Source organism: Macaca fascicularis, chromosome 18 (assembly GCF_037993035.2).
Source record: "Macaca fascicularis isolate 582-1 chromosome 18, T2T-MFA8v1.1".
In the NCBI taxonomy this organism is placed as follows: Eukaryota; Metazoa; Chordata; class Mammalia; order Primates; family Cercopithecidae; genus Macaca; species Macaca fascicularis.
This window is the reverse complement of record NC_088392.1, coordinates 63,031,300-63,039,333: the sequence shown is the minus strand read 5'-3', so window position 1 is coordinate 63,039,333 and position 8,034 is coordinate 63,031,300.

Genomic DNA, 8,034 nt, shown 5'->3' with positions numbered 1-8,034 from the left:
TATGTATATATGTACACATATTTATATATACATATATGTATATATACATAATACATATATATACATACGTATATATGTATATATATGTACACACACAGAGAGACAGAGAGAGAGAGAGAAACAGGAAGAGAGATACAGAGAGAGATTTATTTTAAAGAAATTGCTCAGAATTATGGAGGATTGGTGGGTCCAAAATCTGCTAAATCAGGTGGAGTAGGCTGGCAAGCTGGAGATTCAGGGATTTGCAGTTTCAGTCCAAACGCAGTCTGCTGGCAGAACTTCTTCTTGCTCAGGTGAGGGCAAGTTTTGTTCTATTCAGGACTTCAACTGATTGGGTGAGGTCCACCCACATTGTGGGGAACAGTCTGCTTTGCTCGAAGTCCACCAGCTTATTTATTTATTTTTTGAGACAGAGTCTCGCCCTGTCACTGCACCCGGGCTGGAGTGCAGTGGCGCGATCTCAGCTCACTGCAACCTCCGACTTCCTGGTTCAAGCGATTCTCCTTCCTCGGCTGGGATTATAGGCATGCGCCACCACACCCGTCTAATTTTTGTATTTTTAGTAGAGATGGGGTTTCTCCATGTTGGTCAGGCTGGTCTTGAAATCCTGAGCTCAAGCAATCTGCCAGCTTTGGACTTCCTAAGTGCTGGTATTACAGGCGTGAGCCACCACATCTGGCCGAAAGTCCACCAGTTTAAATGTTAACCTCAACCAAAAAGCGTTTTCACACAAACACCCGGAATTCTATTTGACCAAATATTTTGGCATGCTGGCAGAACCAAGTTGATACATAAAAGTAGCCATCACACCGACACTGTAGCTTTTGTCTGTTAGTTGGTTAATGATGTGTTTTCATATCTGCCTTTTTTCCTAGGCTGTGACTACCTCCAGGGTAGACACTATCTGAAGTGCCTAGTGTGGTTCCAGGAATTTAGTCACTGCTGGATACATGTTTACTTGATGAAATAATAGTAAAAAGGGAAGCAGGGTAGGAAACAAATGCCTTTTTGTCCTCTGACCCTGGGAAGGCATAGGTTTTCTGAATTCTTAAAAAAAATTATTTGCAATATTTGTAATTACACAGCCTATACCTGTTTCAAATCAGATACTTACGATACAAAGAAGCTTTACTGAGGGGACTGCATGTGCCAGGTACTATGCCAAGTGGCATCCATGTTTCTCATTGGCCACAGAAGGTACCCTCACAGATGAACAAATGCTTACCTCCTTTTCATGTAGAAAGGATGGAGCATGATTCTTTGTGGTCCTGTTTAGTTCTGAAGCCACCTAACCACACTTCAGGGATGAATTTGGGTGTTTTCTGTTGAGGGGTGGAAAGCAGGACTCAAATTTTTTCATCTCAAGTGCGGGTAACTTTTAGCTACATGTGTGGCAGATCCAATTGCTCCAAATAAACCCCATGCAGTTCTTCAAGTTTCTGAGTCTGTACTTCCCTTTCTTCTTTGCAGTGGTCCCTTTGGGGGATACTAGCATGTTTAACTGTTGTTATAAGCTGAATTTCTGTCCTCTCAAATTCATATATTGAAGTCCTAACCCCTCGTAACTCAGAGTGTGACTGTATTCGGAAATAGAGTCTTTAAAGAGGTAATTAAATTAAAACGAGGTCATTATGGTGGGACCTAATTCAATATGACTGGTATCCTCATAAGAAGAGTAGGTTAAGACGTAGATATACACAGAGCAAACGCCATGTGAGGCCGCAGTGAGAAGGCGGCCATCTGTAAGCCCAGGAGAGAGGCCTCAGAAGAAACCAGCGCTGCTGGCACCTTGATCTCAGACTTCTATCCTCCAAAAATGTCAGAAAATAAATTTCTGTTGTTGAAGCCACCCCAGTCTGTGGAATTTTGTTATGCAAACCAATATAAGTGTGGATTTTGTCATATACATTTCTTACTTTCACAATCAGATTCTTCATTGTTTTCATTCCTTTTGCAGCCAAACTTGATCCCACCTGAGTTCCCTGTCAATGCTCTCATAAAATTGCTATTTGGGGCAGGACATAAAAAGTTGAAAGAAGTCTTAAAGTCAAATAAATCTTGGCTTCCAACCCTTCCTTACCACTGCAAATGGCTACAGGGTTTAGGATACATTTAAGAAGGACCCGGCACTAGTCTGCATTCAATTAGCAAAACCACATGAGACACAGGGAATGTCCTGCTCTGTTTTGCTGGATGACTCTGGCATAGTTAAGGGTGCCCATGAAAACCAATCTGATGGTTCAGATCTGGGCAAGCACCACTTAGCTGTTCTCTCTAACTGTAGATCGCACTCCAGTCTTCGTAGCTGTTTCTAGAAAAAATTAGTATGGCAGGTCGATGTATTTCATTGCCAGTGCTGGAAATCTGAAAGAAAATGACTCACTGGGGCAGTATCTTTGACCTTCTACCAAGTGTAATACTTTTGATTATTGTTAGTTAATTTAATGTGAACCATAAACAGGTTCTCTTTCTTCTTTCTCAGTGGACTCTATCGTGTACTTTAGAAACATGCCAAAAATGCATAATCATATGTTTTAAGAATATATATTTTGCTTTCTTTCAATACTTAAGTACAGAAAACATAAGAAAATAGCTTCCTTTTTCATCAAACCTTAAGCTATATTTCACATTTTAGATTATTAAGTTTACATAGTGTTATGTGTTCACTCCTGAAATTCTTATGCATAGACAAAAGTCTACTTTTTGCCTTTCCCCCCCAACTTCCTGGATCCTCTTAAACTTCAATGAAAAAATATCTCTTCCTATCCTTGATCAAACAGTTTAATCTTCCCCTGCCTACGATTTTCAATTATACCGGCTTTGAAAGGTCTGAGGACATTGCATTAAAGACACTGCAAATAGTCTAGCATTATTGTAAGCTGGGCAGCCTCAAATCCCACATGAAGTCTAGATCTCAATTTATCATAACCCCTGGGCATGTCTGCATTTTCTATAAACAAATTGGAATTATTTCTCCTTTTGATCTGGATATACTAAAAAATAAATCTCTGATTTTGGGATAGAAGCTTTTTCATTTTTTTTAAAGTTAGGGGAGCCTGTTCCTGATAAAAAGGAGGGGTGGGGAGCCCACCAGCCCTGTGCAAGTTTCTCATCTCTCTCTCCTTAGCTGACAGAAGGACTATAGAGATTTAACCCCAGGCCTCTTTTCAGTTTAATTCCCATGGACATCTCCCATTACGGCAAAGGCAGCTGATAGGAAATCAGAGATGAAGCAATATTAAGTGTTACCCAGGGGACCTCTCATTTGAAGTTGAGAACGAATCACCTTTAGCCTCGCTTTCCTCCGTCTCTGACACCTGCCAAGTATTGCCTGGGCTGTCAGTAGCGGTGTCTGCCGCCTGTGCAGGGTGGGAGCTTTGTAAGCGTTTCTGTTCCTTCTCCTTCGTTCCAGAGTTTGTTTATGTTTCGTTACCTTTTTCTTCCAAGGTGAACATAAGCTGTTAGGCAGTGCTCATGAAGCAATGGTTTGGCTTGTATACCGAAATTTTCTCACATTCTTGCAGCTGATTTTCTTCATGCAAAGCACAAAAAATTGCTGTTCAATACACTTTCTTCTTTTCTCCTTGTACAGTAAAGGAAGGATTCTTGGATATTTATCCAAAGTTTTGTCACACTGAAGAGAGAAGACTGCATTGAGGTGATGCCCCAAAGGGAGCAGCTTTGATGCAAAAAAAGCAAAACGCTTTTGTTTCTTGGGCTGATAAGAAGGTACTTCCTTTAGATCAGAGTTGGGATGCATGCACACTACAAAAACTGGAATGAAAAAGGCAAACCATTTTTACTCCACAGAATTCTCTGTACAGGTCAAGGAAATGCCAAACTTAACAGATGTCTTAGACTGTGCCCTGCAGGTCAATAAATTAGAGTTTTGTTGAACCAGGAAGAGGAAGGAATTCTAGGACTTCAGGTCCCCAAATGGAAATGCCCCTTAGGACAAGTCTAAACTAGGGAAATAGCACTGGAGCTCTTCCAAGTCAGTTGGCCCAGTCTCGTGTAACTCATTTCTGGGCCCCCTGAAGCTGTTTGTTCAACTCTGCCTTCTACAATGCTACAGTGTCAAAGGGAGTTAATCATTAGCAAGTGTGAATAATGTCAGTGTAACACAGCATGATTGCAGTTCGGTCTGTTTTGACAAAATTCTCAGCATTTGTCAGTGTTTACCAAAAAAACAAAAAACAACATGACCACAGAATGTTAAAATAGCATAACGTTTGGGGAGCAGTTAATTCACTTTCTAGCATTTTACATCACCATTCTCATTGTTTTCCTAGAGGAAGGTGTTGGGTGAGACCTAATACTACTAATGTAGTATTACTAACTGACCTGGTATAGTCTGATTCAGCTCAAGTCAGCTTAATGCAGCTCATCTCCAGAGATCCAGGCTTTGGAGAATGCTCTAAAGGTTTGGGTGTAGGGTCCTTAACCTCCCCATTTTCCTTCTCCTTTGTCAGAGCCACCTACTGCTATAGAATTAATATGGACCCATCTGTGGTGCACAGCCTATTAGGCCTCCTGCTTGTCCCCGGGGCTGGGGATCATAATGAGTCCAAGCCCTCCCTTTTGATTGGAACTGCAGGGGCTCTGGTCCTGGAATTCTGAGGTTGAGAACGGGATGTAAAGCCATATTCCAGCAAGCACTGAAGGATGAGTTTTTCTTGGGCTCATCTGAGTTCTGGATGAAATGAGAGTGATCATCCTAACATATAATCAGGAATTCCAGCAGGTACCCTAAATGGCTGTCTAGTTTTAGAGTCATGGGCTTGAGGAGGCGCTCAGCTAAGCTCTCCCAACAGCAGCTGAGTCCCAGGCCCTGGAGTGCATCTGAAAACCCGTCACATGTTGTAACTATGATAATTAGGATGCTCTTCCAAGAAGGTGCACAGACAGACTTCATCTTTTCCTGGGATCAGAGCCTCTCAGATATTCCCTTCTTCAGTTCACACCCCACCATTCATTCGCCTTGCTGCTCAACCCAGAAAGTCAGGACACACTGGATCAGTCACCAAATCCCATACCCTAAGATCTCCAATTATACCTCTCTACTCTCTTCCTGCTGCCATGGGCTTAGTTTGGTCCTTGCAATTTCTCTATTCCTTTTAGTTAGGCTTTATGACCCTCAAATTCAGTCAAGATGTGCCAGACTCCCCTCTTTAAAATGCAGAATTGCTCCAATCACTCCCTTGCATGTTCAGCATGCCCCTTTCTGGTGGAAAAAGCCCAGCCCTTGGATACAGCCATCGCTTCCTAATTGGGGCTTTACTTTCAGCCCCATTTCTGTTCTCTTGGGCCTTACAGCACATAGCAGGGCTTCATGTGTCATGGACTTTCACACCTCTTGGCTCCTTCAAGCTGTTCCCTGTACCTGGGATACCCTCTGCTCATGGCCACCTTTAACATTCCATTTAGGAACTGTCCTTAGGAAGCTGCTCATTTACTCCCATTCTCCCTGTCCTCTCCCCTACCCACCACCTTGAACGAAATGACCCTCTTTTGTACTCCCTTAAGTCCTGGTCTATTGCATATTAAAGGATTTGATTCAAAATGTCTTGCTTGGCTAGATGGTAAAATGAAAAGATCCTAAATTGGTAGTTCTCAACCTTGCCGCTCTTGGCAATTGCCTGGACATCTGGTAATCTGGTGAAAGGAAACTGACTCAGTGGAAGAGGAACAAGTCTGGGAGCCTTCTCGGGAGAACACCCTGGGTCCCGCTCCCTAAGGTTCTGACCTACATGGTATGGAGTATGGCAGGACATCAGGATTTAAAATGGTTCATGAGGTGATTCTAATGTGCATGAAGTTTGCCATCCTCAGTTTTAATTGAACCCACCTTGTTAAGGATAAACAGGTTCATTTGGTGTTATAGACACACTGGTGTTGTCTTTCTGACATGCCTTGTAAGTTCTTCTGCTTTCTATTTCTCAATCAAAAGCTTTCTAATTTTTCAAATATAGGCATCAAATACAGTAGAGAATTGGGCCAAACATGAAAGAAGCTCTTGATTCTGGCTTCACTGTAGAATTATTACCTAAGAAACAAAAAATATGGATGCCTGGACTCGACCCTAGAGCTTAAAGAGCACATCAACTTCTCTGCACTACTCGGGATGGCAGCCTTCACAAGCCAACATTGCTCTTTGAGGAGAGGGGTCTTTTGTCTTGAAGATTGTCAGGAGAGAAGGATGGAGGGATATTGGGTGAGGAGAAAGAAAAGAAAGTGGGAGGGAGGAAAGTACATACGACACTTAATGGGAATTACCAATAACAGGTTTAGGTTCCATTCAGTACCACTAAAACAAGTCATGGGAAATTGCTTTTACTTCAGGTTTCTTAGCTACTGATTCTTGCATTTGGTAATAATTGTTGTGGTGAAAAGGAAAATCAAAATTTGCTTTGCACAGATTAAAGATTTTCATCCTTGGAGAATCTGGTAGAGGAAGGGAAATCAGTGGAAAGCTTTCTCATCTCAAACTTGGATAAGATGATCAACTGGCAACCTGACACTAGTAGCTCAGTGGCAAAGTCAAATCCATGATGCTTTATTCCCTGTTAGTATGTCCCATAGAACTCTTAATAGCTTGCCTTGGAGTTGGAGAGAAGGGGGAGAAACAAATGTTCCTTTACACTTTCCTCTTAGAAAAACAGAGCCAGTGTAGCTGGTTTCAACTTTCTACTGTGGATATGGCTTGTCCTGTCCATTCAAATTTCCCCCAACCCCTGCCTAATTCATGGCAAACATACTAGGACACTTGAAAGCAGCAAATGAAATGGAGTGTCTAGTTTTTAAGCCACGAATTTCAAAGAAGTAGTATATGGGGGCAGAGTGTTATGTTATATTAATTAATGAATTAATTAATTTTTTGAGACAGAGTCTCATTCTGTCACCCAGTCTGGAGCGCAGTGGTGCAATCTCGGTTCACTGCAACCTCCGCCTCCTGGGTTCTAGTAATTCTCCTGTTTCAGCCTCCCAAGTAGCTGGAATTACATGTGCACACCCCCATGCCTGGCTAATTTTTTGTATTTTAGTAGAGACGGGGTTTCACCGTGTTGCGCAGGAGCTCGAGCTCCTAAGCTCAGGCAATCCACCTGCTTCAGCCTCCCAAAGTGCTAGGATTACATGCGTGAGCCACCACGCCCAGCCTGCTAGTCATTTAAATAAGAGTCATAGCCAGACAAAGTGCAAATATAAGAACTCCTCTGAATTTTGTGTTTTCTTTTCTTTCTTTTTCTTTTTTGTTTGAGAGGTAGTCTCGCTCTGTCGCCAGGCTGGAGTGCAGAGGCGCGATCTCAGCTCACTGCAACCTCTGACTCCCTGGTTCAAGCAATTCTTCTGCCTCAGCCTCCCGAGTAGCTGGGATTACAGGGATGCACCACCACACCCAGCTAATTTTTGTATTTTTAGTAGAGACAGGGTTTCACCATGTTGGCCATGATGGTCTCAATCTCCTGACGTCATGATCCACCTACCTCCCAGAGTGCTGGGATTACAGGTGTGAGCCACTGTGCCTGGCTGAATTTCATATTTTCACAAGGCTTATTGGTTGAGGATAACATTGTAGGAATGGTGAGCACATGTGACCTTTTCAATCATGAAAAGTTTATGAGACACATGCCTTTTTAGGTGGAGCTTACTGCTCTAGGTTTAAGAAAGTAGAAGGTTTCTATCCCTTGATGATGGGAAGGTGTCTTGGATTCTGTTGTTTTCAAGTCAAAAGCTTACTTTTCTAACAATGCAATGAAGTATCTCCATTATCTTATATCACGTTGATGCTTTACACACTCAAGTCCACAGGGGCGCCCTCTCTGAGCCCTGTGAATAGCTGGTGCTTCGCTAGTGCCTGGCCTGTGAGCAGCACTCAGTAAAGCCTTGTTCCTCCCCACACCCTTTCCTCTCTATTTTCTTTTCCGTGTGAGGGTACCTCTAGGATAACTGTGATTCTTATCTTCCCAATACCAGGGGGCTGTAAAGGTTAAGAGGTTTTCCTCTGTTTCTCCTTATGTAATAAAGAAAAAATGT